This window comes from Buteo buteo, chromosome 12, assembly GCF_964188355.1.
Source record: "Buteo buteo chromosome 12, bButBut1.hap1.1, whole genome shotgun sequence".
NCBI classification, from domain to species: domain Eukaryota; kingdom Metazoa; phylum Chordata; class Aves; order Accipitriformes; family Accipitridae; genus Buteo; species Buteo buteo.
In genome coordinates, this window is record NC_134182.1 from 2,487,452 (window position 1) to 2,509,364 (window position 21,913).

Below are 21,913 nucleotides of genomic sequence, written 5' to 3' on the forward strand. Positions count from 1 at the left end.
CATTTATTTTAAGGTAGTAGTTTTTTTTTTTGTGTAGTGTTGCATTTAAATTGGTAGAAAGGTGTTAAGGACAGGACCGTTTCATAATGATCAGGAGGTGTAGACGTTTGTCATTACTGGGGATTTGTTGCACAGTCTTGGAATAACCCTTCAGAAGATGAGTTTCCTTTTAAATGCACAAATACTATCACAAAGTGGATGATGTCCCCCTAGACTCCACCTCAGAAGAGGGGGTGGCAGCTAGTCTTACAGCAGGAGAGTTTCAGCTTGGCAGAAAAATTGGTCCTGGAACTGAGATGTATGACTTTTTAAGTGATTTTTTTACATTCGTGTGTACATTATATATAATACATATATTGTGTGTATATATACAAAAATATATATCTGTATACATAGATAATTCAAAACAAAAAGCAAGTGAGATGGTATTTGAAGGTTACTTTCCAAAAGGCATGCATAAATATGCTTGGTGTATACCTTTTATATGAAAACTAGCTATTTGTTTGCATCATGAATTCCTAAAGGCAAACTAGAGTAAAATGTATGCACTGGGATTGGTTGGTTTTAATTGTTGTTTTTTTTTTTTTTTTTTTTTGAGAAATGGTGAAGTAATCTTGTGGGCTAAGTCAATATTAGGTAATATTCTCTTTTTCTTTCTTCTTCTATTTCCCTCTCCCTCCTTCCCAAGAGAACACAGAGGAAAACTAATATTTTCATTTAGTCTTTAAGGTATGGAGATTATTAGCATTTTATGCCACCGAGGTCACATCAAGACTACATTGGAAATGTAGAGCAAATTAACTTTACAGTTTTATAGCAGGAAATCCAATGTTCAACATAGAGGTGCGATTCATAAAAGTCTCTCATTTGCTAAGTGCCCTCATCCTCATTGTCCAAATTCTCCTCTGTTGATACTTAAAAAGCATGTACTGGGGTTTACTTAAGCTCATTGTGCCTCATGGAAGGACCTTATATGTGTAAAGTATTAATATTATCCTGTGCTGAGGTTATAATCCTATTCTTAAAAGAGTATTAGAGCCCTAGGGTGGGATTGAATACTGGTTGCTTAAGTAATTAGTAAAGGAGTATTTTGAAATCTGTGCTGGAGCATGGATTGGTTTGGGCCATCCATGTGAATTTTAATCTTTCTGTTCCAGCCAGTGAAAATCCTGTTTGGCCTTGTGCTAGAATTGGATTGATTTATTATTCCGAGCTCTGCATCCACTTCTAAGTGGTTCTTGCGAATGAAGACAAGACTTAAGACATTGTGGTTTCTGCTTAAGCAGAAAAAAATGCAGTTGGTTGTTGACCCACAGGGTTGCAAGACCCTGTTCTTGACAGCATAAGGGGATCTGGGAGTTAGGTCTGAAGGCCACTGGCAACACTTGAAACTCTTAATTTCAAATGGGCGTTTTCATCAGCAGCTTTAGAGGAACCTTTCTTCTTTCAGATTCTGCCTTCAGAGGCTAAACCTGCAGACTTATGTCCCAGTCCAAGTGGGAAGATGGTTGTAATTCTGTAACTGTCTGCCTGGTAAGAAGAATAAGGTCATTACCCATGACTGGCAGTGCTAAAAAAGCAGCTGGAACTTACACCAGTTGTGAATTTCTGTTGGTTGATGAATGGCTGACTGGTGGGATATTTCATCCTAGGGTTCTCCCTAGGTGTTTTGCTGTAGCATTGCGTGTGTACTGGGTTTATAAGCCAAATAATACCATGTTAGCGTCTTCCGAAATGGGTATGTATTTTAGGACTTCTGATTATCTTCACAGTGTTATAAACCAATAATCTTTGTGATACAAACCACTATTTTCAGTAAACTTCTGAAAGAATTGGTACTCTTTTAAAATTGATGCTGTCCTTGTTTTGGCTGGAATAAAGTTAATTTTCTTCTTAGTAGCTGGTATAGTGCTGTGTTTTGGATTTAGGATGAGAATATTGTTGGTAACACACTGATGTTTTAGTTGTTGCTAAGACATGTTTCTACTAACTCAAGGACTTTTCAGCTTTTTATACTGCCCTGGCAGCAGAGGTTGGGGGTGCACAAGAGACTGGAAGGGGACGCAGCCAGGCCAGATGACCCAAACAAGCCAAAGGGGTATTCCATACCATATTACGTCATGCCCAGTATATAAACTGGGGGGTTTGGCTGGGGGGCTCCACGGCTCAGGAACTGGCTGGGCATTGGTCAGCGGTGAGCAATTGTATTGTGCATCCCTGGTTTTGTATATTCTCTTAGTAGTAGTGGTATTTTCCCTTCCTTTTCTGTCTATTAAACTGTCTTTAGCTCAGCCCGTGATTTTTGTTCTTTCCCAATTCTCCCCCATCCCACTGGGTGGGTGGAGGACTGAGCAAGCAGTTGTGTGGTGCTTAGTTGCTGGCTGGGGTTAAACCATGACAGATCCCTGCTAGCACAGTAACCTGAACAGACTCAGGAGTTTTGAGATGCTTCTTGAACCTGGCTTGTCAGCAGGTTCTGGAAGGAAATGAAACAGTAAAATCTTCTTAAAAGTAAGCATTGAGAAGAAGGCTACATAGCCTTGAATTTTGGTTTTACCTGATGGCAAGGGAGGTTGTTCCAGAATAATTAATGCCGATCGCGTTAGAGGTGGGAATCATGATATCAACAGGCTACTTGAAACAATCTTGCTGCACACCGAAAGGCCAACGTGTGTCAAATGCCTAACATGCAGAAAACCTTCTGCCCCTCTGACGCTGTGATTGCTGAGATAGGTGCTGTTTTTCCAGAGGCTGGTCAGTGGTGCAAATATAACTTCTTGAATTTTCGTTTATTTCCCCTTCTCCTTTTTCTTTTAAGTTGCATGAACTCCTAATCCTTTTCATAGTTTGTTTTAAGGTGTGAAAGCGAGTACTATGCCTGTAGGTGTTTAAAGTACCATAGACTTAATACAAGAGTGTAAGAAATAGAAATTCCCTGGAATGAAGTATTTTGCAAGATATGGTTTATTTATTTAATAACGGTACTCAGTGTAGTTTCTGATAAAAAAAACAAAAGTGGTTACACTTCAGCTTAGTACAAAGAATCATGATAGAAATAGAATGTGGAAAAGATGAGGAAGATGTGGATGTAAAAAGACTGGAAGCGAGCCTAAGAGGGGAGTGTTACAGATGAGGTTCTGTTTTCCAAAAAATGGTATTTTGATATTTAATGTTGGTCAATATAGATTGGACTGATAAAACTCCCTAGTCACTAATCACAACTGAAGTGGCAAAAGGATATCAGTGTTTCAAATCTTTCTTCATTAGTAAAGGCACAGCTGTATTTGTTTTCTAGTTTATTTTCACCTTCTATGAATATGTAAGGTGGAAATGGGACCTGATTTTTGATGGTACCACTAAGGAGACAAGGGTGGCTCACCCACCTTGGGTCAGGAGTCACCACCTGGTCAGCTTCAGACATCTGATCTGTTTCCAGGTTGAATGGGTGCTACTGGGAGCAGGTGGAATGGGGGAATGTTTCTGAGGATGCTCAGACTTCGTTAGTGCATCATGGCCTCTGCTGCCATTGCTCACAATGAGGAGCAGCCCCGAGATGCTTGCTGTTGTCAGAAGTGCTGTCTGCATAATCTACTTACGGCTTGTGTGGGTAAGGAACATATGTCTAATAAACATGGTTATAAACAAACATGTCATCAGTATTCCTTCCTCCCGAGCCCACCTCAGAAGAGATCGTGATGTGTCAGGTTGGATATAACGAGTTGACTTCAGTGCAGAATGACAGAAGAGCAGATGTGCTTGTGCCCAGATTCAGCACGCTCTTGGTTAAATACACATCTGCAACCTGAAAAGCCCAGGCAACAGTTTAAGGACCTACATCATCCATAAAGCCTGTAGGAATTATAGGCATCCATAACTATGTTTAGTCAGAAGTAAACTAATATATTTAAAAGTAGGAGAGAGAACACTTGAGAAGGGAAAATCTGAAAAGGAGCTCATCGTTGTTGCAGGCTCTTTCTGTACTCAGAAAACTTGTTCTGGAGAGAACAACGCAGTGCTGTGAAGTGCAGTTGCCAGTGGTAAGGCTGCCCTTCAAAGAAAATTGTACATACTCTGTCTGGCACAGAAGTAGAGCCAAACAAGAAGGAGGGAGCATCTCGTCAGGAGGAGGACCACACAGCATACTGCTGTATATCACTATATATATCTACACACACACATACATCTATTTATCACTATCTATATATGCATCACTGTGTGTGTATACATATATACTGCAGTGCCTCAGCCCATGATAGTCAGGAGAACTGCAGACAGAGGGATAACTCACGTGCTTTGGTTGCCCCGAGGACTCTGGCATTTCCCAGGGGGCATTTTTGCCACCGCAGGCGGCTGTTTGTAGGGCTGAGCGCCTTCCTCCTGATGGGACAAAGGTTCAAGTCTCAGTCTCCAGTCTGATACCTGCAAATGGTATTTTATATTTTGCTTTCTGTAAACCAAAAGTTATTTTTTTTATTAGAATACTCTTTTCTAAATATGTTTTTAGAAGCAGACAGAAGTATTTATTGAGTAGTATGCACAAGAAACAGTCAGTACAGTGTAAGGGCATATTCCAAACCCCACTGAAATCAATTATAAAACTCCTGTTGACTTCAGTAGGCCTTGGACCAGGTATTAATGGAAGAGGACATTAGGCAGAGCACCTGCTTAGAGATTAACTGTTATATCTAAGCAGGTGCTCTTCCCTTTCTTCTAGTTGATATTTAAGTTCTGGAGAGCATGTCTTTTGGTGACAAAAGCTTTAAGAGGCTGGTTCATTTTGAAGTTTGGATGTTGCACTTGTCAAGTATAGATAACAATGATTATTGCTGTTGAGATGTATTATTATACTGTCCTACATAGAACTACATAATCAGCCCCTTTCTAAATTGGTATGTTTATTGGCAGTAATAATAATGGGTTGGCAGAGTGCGGGGATGCTATTGAGCAGAGTATTGGTTCACTGGCTTAAAAATCTGGGTCTAAGAACATTGGCGGGGAGAAGAAGAGTACCCTGAATTGTAATGTTAGCTTTTAGACCAAAGGGAGCAAAAGATTATTGCAACTCACCTGCTGCCATGTATGATAATGGATCTCTTGTGATTTCTTTTACGCTTCCTACAGTACCGCAAAGAATATACACATTGGATCAGGATTATTTCAGTTGTCCCATTCCTAATTTAAGCTGATCGCCTCCGGTCCTTCCTTGATAAGGGTGAGCTGGAGTTTGCATTGTACAGCCTTGAGCTTTCTTGAACAAGGGGGACAGTATGACATGCTTCACTATGCTGTAACAGCACTTGTTTGACTGGTTTTGTGCAGGTGACCACCTGGAAGAGCTGTGTGGCTCAGCACGTGGTGTAGATCTGCTCCTTTTGCCTACTGGCATGAAAAGGGCTGGTAAAAACCTGTGTGTGGTTTCTTTTTTTTTTTTTTCTTCTTTTTCCCTTCTGTTTATGACTTGCATTCTCAGGGGCTCTGCAGAAGGTGCACTACCGAAAGCACAGTGCTTCACCTTGCAGTCTCCAAGGCTAAACCAATAGTTTAGTGCAATTTTCGAATGTATTGCCAAATGCAAGTAAATATCGGGTGCTACCTCGTCTAGACTCCCTTCAATTGTGCAAAATACAGTACTTAGGAGCCCTGTAATGGACAGCTGCCAGAAAGTGGACATTGATACCTGCGTGAGCACTCTACTGAAAACAGAGCTGTTTTCCTATTGCCGCTTGCTCCCCTCTAGTTCCTTACAATGCCGGCAGAATACCGTGCCTGCAGAGACATAAACACTTTAAGCTTAAAGGGGATTACTTTAAGATTAAATGAGATGACTCTTTCCTGCTACTTACAAAATAGATCTGGGGGAAAAAAAAACCAACCCCGTTGCTTAAAATTCTACCTTCCCCTCGCACGCTCGCTGCTGAGGGCCTGCGACCTAATGGTTTGCCTTGGCAGGGTTTCCCCTCCCCTGCTGGTTCTCCCCCTGCAGCTGCTCATTTTGGAGCCCGCGCGGCTGCACGCGTTGTTAAAAACCGCAGCTGCTCCGCATCCATTGTAAGCGCCGGCTATTGATTTAGATCCTCCAATTTTTATGTGTTGAAAGAGAAAACGGTTGTTTAGAAAGGCATTTGTGTGGGACCTGGAGTCAGCCAGGGCCTCGAGGCAGAATGGTCTCAACTTCTCTGCGTGGCAGATGTGCCAAAGTGCTTGAAGTGGCTCCCGGTCTTTGGTCCTTGTTTTATTATAACAAACACAAACTAATAAGCTAGAACAAGAGAAATACTTTTAGAGAGAACACGCAGATCTGTTGGGTCAGGCAGATTTAAATAAAAACGTCTGAAAACAAATCTTTCCCCATCTCCAGTGGGTACTTGAAAGGTCGAACCTTTCTTCTGACTTTGCTTTTCACTACTGCTACTGAGAAAAGCTGGTGCCAGTGGCTTTGGGGGTCGAAATAACCCCCCATGCTGCCCTCTGGAGAGCTGTAGGCACCTCATCATATTGTCATCTCTCTTGGGCCTCCTGTGGCTATGCTCCCCTAAGCACAAATCCATATTTACATTGCAAGCTTTGCGCTTGGCAGTGGCTCTTTCGTACCTGGCACATGTTACAGCCCTCAAACTTTTTGTGCTTGGATGTGCTCAGCTGCCGAAGGGGAACAGCCCGCTCCACATCGCTGGAAGGATCTTGCTGGTATCTGGATGCATTTTTTTGGTGTGCAGCCTCATCCCTTTCTAGGCATGTGTGGTAGATGTAGCGTTTACACGGCAAGCAGGGGAAGCACAATAAATAGCGCTGCTGCCCATGATATCACTTTACACGTGCTTTTTAGCACTTGAGCATTTATTTAAAAACCTGGAGGGATTTTTAACATTAGTGTCACCCCTTGTGCGTCATGCCTCTCTGCTTTCTTGTCAAGCAGTTAAACACTGCAGACTTCACAGAGCTTTTCGCAGGTTGTTATATTTTGTTGATATTCTGGTAGTGAGTGAGAAAGATACAGAATATAAAATCAAGAGGGCTCGGGATTGGTTTCAGGCATTCCTGATTCTTGGGAACTGTTCTGGACATGCCCTGCAGAAATGCCGTATTCACTCAGGATGATTTGAATGATGTTTTCTGGGAGCTCTCCCAGGGTTTATTGCGATTGCTTTATTTAATTTGCTTGTACCATTGTGGCCCTGCACCCCTGAAAGTCCCCTGATTATTTGCCCACTGTCTTAAGAGGCGTGGAGTAGGACATGGCTTAGAGGAATGCTAACGTGCTATCTCAACAGCTGCAACGCTGTATTTTCTATGATAATCTAACACCGAAATATTTTTCCATGTAGGTAACTGGGAGGTCAAAGAAGTGATACAGTTATCTCTCTGTGCCTTTTTTCCCCCAACCCACACTCCTACCCCCAAGAGTCAGAAAGGCATGTTCTAGAAAGCACATCTGAGCAATCCGAGAATCGAGTAAGTATGCTCTAAATCGTGGCACTTGAGGTCTTTTAAGTTAGGCTTTGCTACAGATTTTCCATGTAATTTCAAGTGAGGTTATTTAATAAAAATGTCTTTTGCAAATGGAAAATGCTGTGCTCGCGGAGGCAGCTGGGAGCAGTTTTTTCAGTTGAAATCTATCTGACTGTGCCACTGTAAGGACTGACAGAGGTGTAGCATTTTCAATATATTTGAAAATTTCAGTTGCATACAGTAAATATTGATGCTAGAAAGAAATGGAAATATATGCTATTTTCATACCAGAAATAAATATTACCAAATCAACTTTACTGTGGATTTTATTATAGTAGGTTAAATTATGAGTGTGGTAATAAACTGCAAAATACATTTTATTTGTTTTAAATCTGCAAGCAGAATGAAAGAAGTGCCAATTTATATCAAAATAAGTGTTCGAGGTGTACCTGTTTTTAATTATGGGTACTATTTGCCACAAATTATTTTTACTGTTTAGAGGTAGAATTAGAGGTCTCTAGCTAAAGGTGGAGTAGAGATATGTCTGCGTATACTGAGTTTCGTTCTGGAGTGTATATTGCCTGCCATAGAAATGCAGATAAACCACTCCACTTACTCCAGGGATGGGATTAAGTACAGATCAGAAGCAGATTTCACCCCTGGATTAAGGTAGGGAGTGAGGAAAGGAACTGATGTCTCCAACTACCCATTTCTCCATGCTGAATATAACTATTTTGTCCCTCAGGAGAGTTGCTGACTTGTTGGATGCGTGGTGTGCATTGGCAGCTGTATAATTTGGATGGCCCACGAGTGCCCATGGTGCAATTTATGTTGTATCCACCCTAGAATCCTGCTGTTCCTAACAGTTGGGAGTTTATGGTAGCGCAGGTTTAGCAGCTGAGGTTATGCGTGCCATATAAGATTCAGAGCGTGCCTTTGTACAACGTGTGTTTTGTATGCGTTGCTGAACTCACAGCTAACTCTTAGACTGTCGAAATTATGGCGTGATGTTTTGGGGAATTTATGGCATAGCAAAAGCAGCTTGTCTCATGTTTGGAAGTTTGGCACTTCAGCGTTAATACTGAAGGCCCAGCTTTTTGGATTTGGGATGGAACGTGTGTTTTCTAATTTATTGTGCTCTCAAGTTCTACATGTGATCTGTCATACGTTCTGTGCCAGTGCTCTCACTTGGCAGTCTCTGTTTTGAGCTGTAGCACAATATTAGTGAAATGCAGTCAAGGTCTCCTCAGGGAGGCTGTTTGTATATCACTACACGTACAAACGGCACTATTGGTAACTGTAAAAAGGAATTCAAGAAAGCTAAAAGAGGTGGTATTTTGGAAGACGTTATCTCCTGTGTATTTAGAGCACTATATTCAGTTCATTCCTTGTTTACCCCATGGATTGCTCCTTACCTGGAACAAGGAAGACTCACGAATAGTTCCCTTCACCCCTTGCTTTCCTAATGAAAGAAATTGATTAGGAAAATCTGGTTCTTTGCAGAAGGGAAATTCTGCTGTTTATAAAGATTTATCCTAGCAATGTGAAATCACATCATACATGAATAAAAGATGCATCCAGCTCTTAATAGGAGAACATGTACTACTCAGAGATTTCCAGTATGGTCTCTTTAGATATGCATTCTCACTGAATATAGCTTTCATGGGATTTATTTTTTTGTAGCCCATTGTTTCACTATAACCCTGTAGCTGAGGTGTTGCAATGACTGACGTTAGCTGCTTGACCTGCAAGTGACTTCTGGAAAAGCTTGTAAATCTGTGAATGCCTGTGTTTCCGCAACTTGAAGGCAAAGTGGCTTTAATCATGTTGCAGAGAAGCCCTTTTGCAATATAGAGAAAACTACTGAGACCAGGGTTTGACTATCATTCGCTTACAGATTTTCACTAGACCCAAGAAACAGTGTGGAGAACGGGTGTTTCAAAAATAATTAGCATGTATTCAGTTGGTGACTTGTCACTCTGGCTTTATTTTGGAAAAAGAAATAAAAAACCCCTTTCACATACAACTTCTCATCTCTAGTCAATCAAGAGTTATAAGGAAGCACATTAGGGCTAATGTTATTAGAAGATACATAGCTGCTTATTTCTTAAATAGCAAAGGTATGTTGTATGCACAAGTATAATTACAGCTTTTTTTTTAAATCAGCAATCACTGGAAAAAAAATGTTACTTATGCACAAGACCCTTTTTTATAAACATAAATTTCCAGTGATGCCAATGCAAAAACAAAGCTATTGACCCTCAATATCCAGCTTTACCTGGCTCTTGCTGTTGTCTTAATTACAAATCTTCAACTGGCATGAGATGAAGATCTGTACAGTAAATGTCCTGGAAAAAGTGATGAGAAGGCTAATGGGCATTTTGTCATTTTAGCTCATGTTTTATTTGGGGCAGAAATTCTTATAATCAAATGGAAGTCGAAAGCTTGGTGTATAGCTTGATAGTTACTTTGGCGAGTCGAAGACTTCATACAAAGTCTTGTGTTGGTATTGTAGGCAGATATTAACAACTTCTGGAGATGTTTTTAGGGGTGAGTCTGTGCTGGAAATTCCTGAGAGGTGGTTGGGAGGATGTGAGAAACACAAACTGAATGGTACAACGAAGCTACTGAAAGATAAGCCAATTGATGCACACACTATTAATGCAACAGGGTTTTTTTCCAAACAACAATAAAGATGTCAGAAAATTGCGGACTCTGTAGAAAAATATACAGAAGTTTGCCTATGATGCTGGCTAATAGCCAGACACTTGGAATAGTATGTTAGACACAGGAATTTCCATGGCTCTTCTTTTCCACCCCCTTCCCCTGCCCTTGCCCTCTTCCATCCTCCTTTCAATAAATTGCTGAAGAGACTATCTTTTGCCTATAGTGTGTCTGTGAGAGACAGGCACTTTGCACTGGGGGGGGGAAGAATTATTTCACTGCCTCTGGAAAGCTGATACTCTGCAGCTTAAGTCTAAGTCGTCTTAATGGGTTTTATACTGCTAGATAGCAGGCATTCTGCTCTATGACAACTCTACTTTTGAAACTCGCCAAACATACCTAATGGAAATGGATGTAAAGTGTAGTGATTGTTAAACTGTGACGCTGAGAGACAGCACCCTTGAGGTAAAATCCTCCAAATGAACTGCAACTGCAGAATAGTTGCAGGATAAGGAAATTTGTCATATAACCACTAGGATCCTACATTGCTCCTGACTGGCAGAAGACAAGATAAAAACAGTCAGTAGCTTCCTCTAGTCAGAAGCAGAATTTCCCAGTTTAGGAGGGAATCTAAAGTCATTTTTGTGTGTGTGTGTTATCTTTGTAAATATCTGATGATACTGATGTGCAAAACCGCCTATTAAAAGGTCAAGTTAAATACCCACAGCCCCTGTAATAAACAGTGTCAAACCTTTTGTTACAATTTCTAATTTTTTTTTTTCTTAAAAGAAGATGACAGTGTCTTTCCTTCATTTACCTGCAAACAGAGAACTTCAACAAGGATATCATAGGTTCTTCCTGACCTTGTTGCAGTGTTGTCCTTCACTTTACAATGCATTATTTAAAGTGGGATAGGGTGTGAATTTGAGCAGTCTAAAGCTCTAAACAGGGACATTTTTGAGTATCCAAGTTTATACTAAGCTTAGTTGATTGCTAAGCTGGGCTTATGCGCTTGAGCTGCACTACTCAAGGTTTGGCTTCGCAGGCAGATGGGGACCGCGTCCTTTGCTCAGTGGCTCCTTTTAGAGCGGAGCATGAACTTCACCAGCCTCAAAATTAACAGCTCTTAAATTGGCATGCTCTAAACATGGAAATTTGTGTGAAAACAGTTATGTATTTCAGTAGGGTTACTAGTGAACTTTGATATCAAGACCCTTTCATTAAAAACCTTCCCTTTAGATGCCAGATGCTCTGAAATCTGTAAAACTGAAGTTGGATTTAGGTGTTTTTGTTCTGTATGGAAGTATAATTCATGATGTTACCAGGAAGATGGAGGAGGAGGACATGTGGGGGGCTTTTATACACCTTTTGAGAGTTTTGCAGTCATAGTAGTGTTTAGACAGGAGTTGTGTGACACTGGGAGTTCAGGGCTGATGTCTCCGAGATACCACCGTGATAAAGAACTAAGATATTTTAGTGAGTAGAGTGCTTTGTAATGCAGTCCCTTTAGAAAATGATGGATCAGACTCCTGACTGGTGTTCTCCAGTATTGTTCTATGGCTTGAATATGCATATAAACACTTCATACCTTCTGACTTTTTGCTGTGTATTTCTAGGAGGTTCTTCACTGAAGTGTGTCATGGTGGCCCGAGAGCATTTCTGTAGAGCAGGTTGTTGACTGAAAGGATCTTTGTGCCCTTCAGACTGTGGTTATAGAATAGTCCTCTTTCTTTTACTTTTTGGTGTTGTTTTTTTCCCCCCCCTGTTTGACAAGAGGTTTAAGAAATTGTGTTCTTTATCTCAAATTGAAACTATCCTAGATGAAATCTCAACACTTACTTTTATATGCTCTACATACTTTAATATGTTTCTGACTATGAAATAAAATGCATCATCTCAACAAAATAGCTTCTTTTTTACTGCTGTTTCACTCTGCAAAGCATTTTCTGCAATATGTTTAACTTCCCAGTAGCGATTCAGCTCTGTTAATATACTACAAGTGTAGAACTTGCATTAAATCTGCGAAATGACTGCTCACCCAAAAATAATCTCACTAAAGAAACTCTGCTAAAATCTGTTAACATATCCTAATAAAAGGATGTAATGGCTTTAGAAAGTTTTAAAGAAATGCAATGGAACTGTAAAGCATTTACAGAATTTATTTTATTGCACTTCTTAGGTGAGCAAGGTGTGAGGACAGTTGCTTTCAAGCTGTAGCTGTGAGAGGGACAGCTTGAGGAGGGCCTTTCTTCTGAATTTGGCCGTATACCAGCTGAACTGAACTTTTTCTAGACCTCTTTCCCAGTGTAACTGTCCCCTCCAGGGCTGCTGTCACGTACCTGCCTCTGCCTCTCTCTCTCCCACGCTACCAGGTAGGCAGGAGAATTTAAGTACAGGCTTGGTCTCGTTGTGGTGTTCCCCAAGCAGTGTGTTTTTTAGGGTACTGCCTAGAGCAGATGGACTGCAGTGCCATAGTTTTGGGGACTGCTGCCTCCATGGAAATGGCACATCTCTTGTGTTCTTGCTCTGAGGAAGCTGCATCGTAAGACACGATTAAAAGAATATGCTTACTTAAAAGCATGAATGTGCAGTACTAAAGCTATATACAAAGAAAACAATAAAAAGAATTAAGATTATATTTAATAAGGATTCCTCTCAGCTTGTAAGGCTGTTGTGTCCTGGGGAAATATTAGAACTGTGTCCTTCCTGCTTCTGTTCTGAAACATGCTGTTGTGGTTTAAGCCCGGCCAACAACGAGGTACCACACGGGCACTCGCTCACTCCGCGCCCCCCCCAGTGAGATGGGGAGGAGAATCGGGAAAAAAAGTAGAACTTATAGGTTGAAACAAGAACAATTTAATAACTAAAGTAAAATAAAATATAATGCTAACAACAATAATATAATAATAATAATTGTAATGAAAATGAATGTAAGAAAATGATAATTAAAACCCAAGAAAAAACCCAAGTGATGCACAATGCAATTGCTCACCACGCACTGACCGATGCCCGAGCAGCGATCCGCCCCTCCTGGCCAACTCCCCCAGTTGATATACTGCCCATGACGTTCTATGGTATGGAATAGCCCTTTGGTCAGTTTGGGTCAGCTGTCCTGGCTGTGTTCCCTCCCAGCTTCTTGTGTACCTGCTTGCTGGCAGAGCAGGGGAAACTGAAAAATCCTTGACTTAAGATAAGGGCTACTTAGCAACAGCTAAAACATCAGTGTGTTATCAATGTTACTCTCATACTAAATCCAAAACACACTATACCAGCTACTAGGAAGAAAATTAACTCTATCCCAGCTGAAACCAGGACACATGCCTAACAAGAGGTACGTAGAAAAGTCTCGTTTGGATGATCTGCTGCTCTTTAGCCCCATATAGAGAGGCTTCACTACTTCTCTCTTCTTTATCTGCCTCCCATTCCTGTGGCTGGGCACTGGAACATGGCTTGTTATTGCTAGGGATTAAGTTGTTTTCTTCTCTTCTCTGTCTCAAGGTCTTTAGAAATATATATGCCTTAATTGGTACGTTTCCAGCTTCAGCTTTGCAACTGTTTGGGATTTTTTTGCCTATTTATTTTAGGCCTTTTCAGATATGGCAATAAAATTTTTACAGATTTTGTTTATAGCCTTTGTTAATTACCCATATTTCTTAGGTACTGCTGAAATTTGTTTGTTTTCTGCAGTATGTATGTTTACATCTTGGATTCGCAGTTAATGATGAGGAAAAAACCCACCCCTTCCTCCGTTTTGGGGAACTCTCAGGACTTGTCAGGAGGGGTGGTGTCTTGTATGTTGGGGTGCTCATGCATTTGTTTCATGAAAGGGAAGACACGTGGCAACACATCATAGCAACAAGGTTGGCTCCATACATCAAGCTGAAGGGATGGAATGAGAAAGAAGGGGTGGGTAATAATTAGTAGACCAAAAATTGTGCATGTCTAATATTTTCATGGACATGCATGTAAAATAGAGTGGGACTTAACCTAGTCTGAAGACTGCTGGGGTATGGAGGAACAGCAACAGCACAGCTTCCAGGTTTGCTGATTCTCCCTCTGCACTGAACCGCCTCAGTGGAAAGCCAGACTAGTCGAGCTAGATCACCAATACCAGACTTTTCATGCAAAACGTGCAAAGGATGGTATTTATCCATACCTTGGTGAAATAATCAAGATGAATGGGCAAGATTATGTGTATGAGTATCTTTTGAAGTTTGGAAAGTCTGATTGCTTGCATGATCTTATAGCATCAATAATGATAAGCAGCTGGCTGACGCAAAAACTTTCACTGACTCCTATTTGGATATGGAAGAATTTATCTTAATTTTCAGTAGCGATATTTAGCAGGTCATCATGAATGAAGAGATAGTATTTTCACTATCACCTTGGCTTCACTGAAATTTTTGGTAAATAGGAAATGCAGGATCTTTTTTTTCAGCTGACTTTTTAGTGATTCATTTATTTAGCTGTGGCTGCTACATATAGATTTTTTTTTATAGCTGCCTGTTGTGAAATTCTGAATGTGCAACAATTAGGATGAAACAATGCAGAAAATTGTTGACCATACTTAAAATAACTTTATAAAGATCTTATAACTGAATTATCAACATCTCTTTCCTTACAGAGAAAACATCAGTTTTAGTTAGTATCACTTAATCCAAGGAACGATGTAAAGACAGAGGAAATAATGCATACATATTCATGTTTTATTTAAAAACCACATGCATTTTGTGTGTTTTCTGCATATAAACCTAGATGATGGAGAAAAGAAAGAAGATGCTTTCTCTCTTCAACATCAGGCAGACTGAATCATACAGAAGTTCTTCAAAAGACTGATATCTCTTAGTTTTGGTTAGCATCTGTGGTATTCTAGAAAGCTTCCAGGCACAGAGAGGACACTCGCTGTTCCTTCACTGGAAATTTTATAATCCCAGATTACAAGGACAGGCAAGGATTAAGAAATCAGCTTGGCAGAATGATCCTTTTGCCTGTTTCCCAACCTCACTTGAGAGAACACGGAAGAATACAATCTTAGAGGTCTACTTCCATTTTATTGCTAAAAGATTTAAAAATTTTCTGGAGAGTGTTGCGAAGTGGTTATGCACTGTTCTGGCTCAAGAACCAAGCATTTTTCAGTGATGGAGCCTAGTGAGAAAAGGGAAAAGAAGCTTTTTGAGCATGTTTTTTTTTTTTTTTTTTTTAATCTTCTGCTTCCAAGGACGCTGTTGGTTCATTCAACCCTCCATCTGTGAACCGCTTGGTATGGGGTATTTCCATTAATGTAGACTTGAGAGGAGGGAAAAGACAGATTTGATCCTCCTACACACTGTGACATGTTTTGCCCTGAGGCACTACTCGCCCCGCCCCAGGCGCTATGTGGAAGAATGAAAGGCAAGATGCTGGGGTGTTTGCGGCAGCGGAGGTGGTGATATTTGAGTTGGCGGTGTAGTTATCAACACATACCGCTGAGTATCTGCTGATCCCAAAATGTGTTGTTCACCTGCAAAGCTATCGCTGGTGGGCATGTCTGTAAGTGCATCTGCAGTTTGCTGTTCAGTAGGAGGGACATGTGAGCACAAATGGACCGTGTTCCCAAATGACAGGGATTAAGTAAGTAGGTGTGACCATCACATGGCCATCTGCTTAATGGTACAAGTGAATTTTCAACTTGTTGCAGTAAAATAAGCAATTGTCATGGTTTTAAACAACAGCTAGCAGTATTTTGTTCTCAGTTTTCTTGCAAACAAATTATTTTGTGACTATTTGAATTACACTTTTTAAACATAGTTTAATAACCTGTAAAACCCAAAAGTTCTGCTGGAAAAAAAAAATAGTTACAAGAAACTACAATTACGCCTGACTAAATGTAGGCATTCTGAAATGAACAAGGAAGTAAAAAAAAAAAAAAAAAAAAAAAAAAAAATCCAAACAAATCTATTGGCGAAATATAGCACACTGTAAATAATTTCAGACAAATACAGCTACAATAGAATAAGCTTATCCTGACTCAGTCCACTAATCCATACTTATTCATGTAACAAATAGAGTTCAGAAACTCAAATTTAATTTGTAGCTTGTGGCCCAAATGCATATGAAAAGGCTGCTAAAGTTGCTTATATAAAAAACTCCAATATTTCATACATTTTCATCAGAAGTAATAAATAGTATTTCTCTCCCTATTTTCTTTTAGTGTAAAGCAAACAAAATTATTTTCAGATTCATTCCTATTTAAAGTTCTGCAGAAGTACAGATCTTGAAACTGAATTACAATTTCTATTTAAACCACAGGATAAAGAATCAAATTTCTATATAAGTTGAATGGATTTCATAGATAGATATTATTGTTTAGGCTAAATGTCATTGTAGCATCACCATGTAACTAGCTGAAAAAATACCAGTTCCCCAGGACAGAATATTTTCTGCAACCTTGCTGAGGTGTAACACACTGCCCACCTTTACTTGCTCATGTCAGACTGCCTGGTGCAACGTGGTAGAGCGTAATTTCTTTTCTGATTAACTGGCTACAAATTACCTCAAGAAGAGGAATGAAGCAAGTTTCAGAGAAAATTAACACCACTACTTTCAGCTGCTGGTATTCAGTCAGATAATTACTGATGTTTGTCATTAAAATTGGGAGAATGTATGATCCCTTTGTGGTTTTCGTATTTTTATTTCTCACTTAGATTGAAATGTCAGATATCTGCAAATGGTATTGTACTAATAATTAATTAAATCAGAAGGAAACCAGCCATGGCTGTGTAGCCTTTTCAGTAAAAACAGTTGTTTATTCCAGCTGTGTTCTCCAGAGCAGTCTTTCAAAATTAGTATTGGATTTTTTTTTTATTCCAGATTGTCATATATTTAACTGTCTTTTCATTAGTCCTTGTTTCTGTTCTTTTATTTTCCCTTTCTCTTAATTTCAATTATTTTTCATGTCAGTACTTTCTGCTTTCAAAATTGTTTAATGCAAGCTAAATTGTCCAAATCATATAAAGATTTAGAACTTCAAATGAAACCCCATAATTTATCCATTGCGAATTTTTGCCATATTACTTAAAATGTGTGAACAGAAAGAATCACAGATGTATGAAATCACACATTTCAGTTCTGGTTTCACTAATATATAGCTACTGGAAATAAGAGTATCAGTGTGTATATATAGCATACAGATTGGAGTGATGTATACGTTGGCATACTTGGGGACTGATCAGACTCCGGATCAAAAAAGGCTGACCCATGAATAATAAACTGGTATGTCTTTTCAGCTAAACTCCATCTCTTAGAAATGTACTGGAAAATAGAAGAGATCAGCAGATATCGTGTGAATGAGGATTGTGGAAAATATCTTTCCAGTAATCTGACAGCATCACTGCATATGAAGTTTATCAGGGTGAGGTATCTAAAAGCCAGTATTATATAGCAACATTGATTTGGACTTTGACATATAAATACTGGGCTACATCAACACTATGGTTTGGGATTCATCTGCTCTCCCTAAGGCAGCTGAAAGCTAGATACCTGCATCCATGTTAATTTTTCTGTGTCTCTTGTTTTGTTTGGGAAGAAATAGGCACTTCTCCATGGCTGATTCCAGCCTAGGATATAGGTGTCTGAGGCTGGATGAGATGTGGTGGTAATCCTGCATTCCTCAGTTTTGGGATACTTAACTTGAAAATGGAGCCCCTGTGAGCTGTCAGAGAAGACCGGCAGTGCTTTCTAAAATGTTAGACCTCTGTAAGACAGCTTGCAGAGGGCACCCAAGTGTGAGAGCACTTGCTTCAGTTTTGAATGTGATGTGGTAAGGAGTACGTGCAAGATAAGGAGTACATGCATACGGGCATACATAGAAAGTTAAGAGAATTTTATAGCTAGAATCTAAAGCTAAGAGAAAACGAAAGCTGTGCATTGTCATCTGGGAAGGCCCACGTTTTTCACATTTTGTTTATGGCTACTGTGCTTCGTGTGCGTTGGGAGAAAACATCTTGCATTGCTGCTGTGCTTTTCCCTTCAGCTTTTGTCATCTTTGTCCTTCTGCAAGCAAACGAGTAACCACTTTTTGTCACATTTATTATGCTTCTAGTGTTGCTTCTTCTTCCTGCGCTGCTAACGTTTCCATCTGTGTACTATCATACACAAAAAACCTGGGAGGCATCAGATAAAGTAGTCTGCAGAGATTATCTCAATTCATTGCAAACATACAGGGTCTGATTCTGACATCCTCTTTATGCAGTTCCTCCACTACACTGACTGTCCTCTCAAATAAATAAAGCACCGTGAAGTTATTAAGAATGAAAGAATCTGGCCCATCGTGACTCAGGTTGATTAGTCAGTTAAAATAATAAGCAGGTAGCTTACAGGAGATGATGTAAAGAGAAATTTTATGGCATGTCTTGTTAGAATGATTAAGATAGGAACACCTGAAGCAGCGCAGGGACTCTGCTGATGTGTAGAGATAGATATTTTGAGCTTCCCTTCTATAAACGTATGCACGTACCCATGCTTTACTAACCTGTATGGATTACTTGAGGCCTTGTGTGTGCACACACAAACAACAATACTTGTAAAATATAGGCACAAAACTGAGACTATTTGTATACACATGCTTTTGAGGTCAGTAAAAGATTGGCTGGGAATTTATGGCATGAACTATTGATTTCCAGGGTGCCTGTCTCCTGTTGTTGGCTGCTGCTGGTTCTTAAGGGGCTCTGAGGATCCTGAGTTGCTGATGATATTCACTGGCCACAGCTGGCTGTTGCAGAGCATGGGTTTGTTGCTCAGACAACTTGTTTTAGGCTTTCTCATGGGTTGGAAATGTGGAACTCATCCTAGAGATCCGCAAGTATGCAGCAATACAAATAACTGAGCTGCTCATATCCCAAGCATTTCATTATTTTGCTGCATTGTATTGTGCCGGCATTGGCTGTTAATAGTCTATTACGCACCTAATGGGCATCTTTTAATTGGGTCATATCTATATTTGGATGCTGAGCACATGGCCAAGTGCTAATCTTTACTGAGACTGTGGGTTCAGGCCATATAACTTTGAATGTCATGTTTGGAAGTTTCTGAGTTGCCAGCTATCATCGTGCAAAATTGTTTCTGCCTCTGATACAGGTCAAATGATAGCCACATCGTAAATCATATTCCATCCACAAATGGAGTTGAGTTGTGTATGTAGTTGGCTGCTAATCTGTAAGTGATGGAGGAGCTGACAAAGAGGCAGCAGAGACTAAAACAAAGGTTTATTACAGTAAGCTTTCAGCTGTATCAATAACAGATTACAGCTGAGACAAATATGCTTTTCAGTGCTGCAGAGTTGATGTGTGATAGGAGACATCTGTTGATCTTTGCTTGATCTCCGTTGGCCTCTCTCTGCCTTTACAGCACTGTGCAGGCTATGGAAAGCTTTGTGAAACCCGGGTTTCAAGTGGCATAAACTGGTTTTACTCTTTTGACCTCAGCTGAAATACAGAGAATCAGACTAACTGTTGGAACTATCTGGATCCTTAACTGATACCATTTGGCATGTATAGGTAAGTCTGATAGAGAGAAACTCAGCCTGGTTCCAAGTGTTTACATATACCCGTAAGTGTGTGCATGCAGGTATGCACACAAGCATGGAATGACTTTTTTGTTGGTACATATTTTCCATTTATTCACAAAGCAAGCAAATTTAGCCTTATTGAGACAGCTTATTACCTTCTCGTATTGCTGTAGTCATGTTCTAAGTGACAGCAGATGAGGGCTGATTTCCTAATGTGCAGCTTGACTTAGTTAAGCTTACTTTTCAGAGCTAATTCATCTATTAGTGACAAATTGAATTTTTCCTGCTTTGACATGCTTCAAAATACATTTTTCATACACTCCCCCGTAGCTGAAGATAAGACACGCAGAAAAAGCGAATTGAGATGGAAAGCGTTTACTTTCTTTCTCTTTGTCGCTGGCTGCAAGATATGATCCTGCAGCAGCTGTCTCATCATCAGAACATTTGTTTCCCATTGAGATTTCTATTGACCTCCACCAAAGCTTTGTTTACGGTGAGAGCAATGAGCTTTCAGCGTATTGTTTGGTTCCACCATATGGGACAGGTCTTGCAAACAAAGAAGATTGCTTAGGTCTCAGACCTGAGCAGGAAAGGCATTAATGCTAGCACACTGCCAAAAGCTAAAAGTAATGGGATAGTTTATGCTTTGGAAGGATCCCATTTTGTGAATTTACTGCATGGGCTCCCTGTTTATTTCGTTTTCCTTTCTTGTGGTGTTGTAGCATTTTATTTCTCTGTCCAGCTTTCCTTCTCACAGTCAAATTCCTTTGTGAGCACCAGACAACTGCTGTCAGATTTCTGTCTTTCTGCAGCTGATGTTTATTCAATTAGGAGCAGGTTTCGAGTGAGGCTGCATGGTCCAATGGTAGAAAACAGACACTGACAAAGATTGCTCCATTTTGTTATAAGCCTGGGTGATAGGGTTGAGAAGGGTTAGATTCTGACTGACCTGGTTTCATGCAGCCCCATTGCCTTTGTTGAATGGTTTGTAGCACTTAAAACTTTTATTATCTCGGTATGATGGCAGTGTGCTTTACAGGCAAAATACTTGAAATCCTGGCTCCCAATTCTGGATCCTAGAAGTTCTGGCTGAAAAGAGCTTCAGAGGCGGTAAGCAGAGATCTTATTGACCCTGCTAGCTTTTGGCCCTGCCTTGAATCAAATCTGCCCCTCTTCCTCCTCATCCCACCCCACGCTCTCTCCAGTGCCCCACAAAAGGGCTCTGCTGGTGTAAAGGAGAGGTGAAACTGTCAATGGAGCGATGGAAAAGCTGCAGGCTGTGGGAAAATACAAAAACATCATAGTGCTGCTTTGGTAACAGACAGAAGAAATGGAGTCAGGAGGTTTACAGCCTGGTCTCCTGTTATGCATCATTATCCCCAGGGAGATCAGTAATTGGTGCTAAAATATATCCCAACCCTTAACCAGTGGTGCTGCAGTGGCTGTGCCTGCTCTCTTGGGCAGATGCAAGCAGAATTGAGGCTTAGCTGACCCACAGCACCAGCTGATTCATTCTGCATGTTGCGAGGCCATAGAGAGAGATGTAACATCGAGCAGGATTTGGGCTTTCGGCCTTCTTCTGCGTGCAGTATTGTCTCTTTCATCAAATCTGTCCCCAAAGGGTTTTTTGCTATGTTTGAGCATCTCCCATCGGGCAGTTAATGTAACCCTGAGCTTGCTGGCAGCTCATGGGGGGGCTGCCCGGGTGCTTGTGCCGTGCTGCATGACACAGGTAGTTTCCAGAGGGAAATGAAGAGCTCTTCACACCTCCTATGCTTTATATAGATTACTGCAGAGGGTAATTTGTGGCCTTAATTGGCTCCAGGGACTGTGAGGAGGTGGCAAAACTGCAGTGCCCACAAGGCTCCTGGGGGACCCGGGAGCTTGGGAGCGGTCATTGCGGCTTCTGTACGTAACATGTCGATGAACCTTTCACAAAGGATAAAATTAGCAGACAACAAGTGAATGTGGTGTATTGGGAAAGCGCCATTGTGGCTTTTTCAAGGGGACATAATGCCTCACAAATGCCTGGCTTTCTTGGGAAGAAAAAAATAGTAGTCGGTGAATCGGGTGATGAGCTAGATAAAAAATATTGAACACACTAGAAGCTATTAAAGAAATTAAACTGTCATGTTGGAGACGTCATGGACTAATAACTTGTTAGGAAGGAAAGATTGGTTTGGACTACTTCTGACTTCTATGTTTTTCTGCTGATCATCTTTCTGCAGCAATGGCTAGAGGTAGATACTGGGGTGA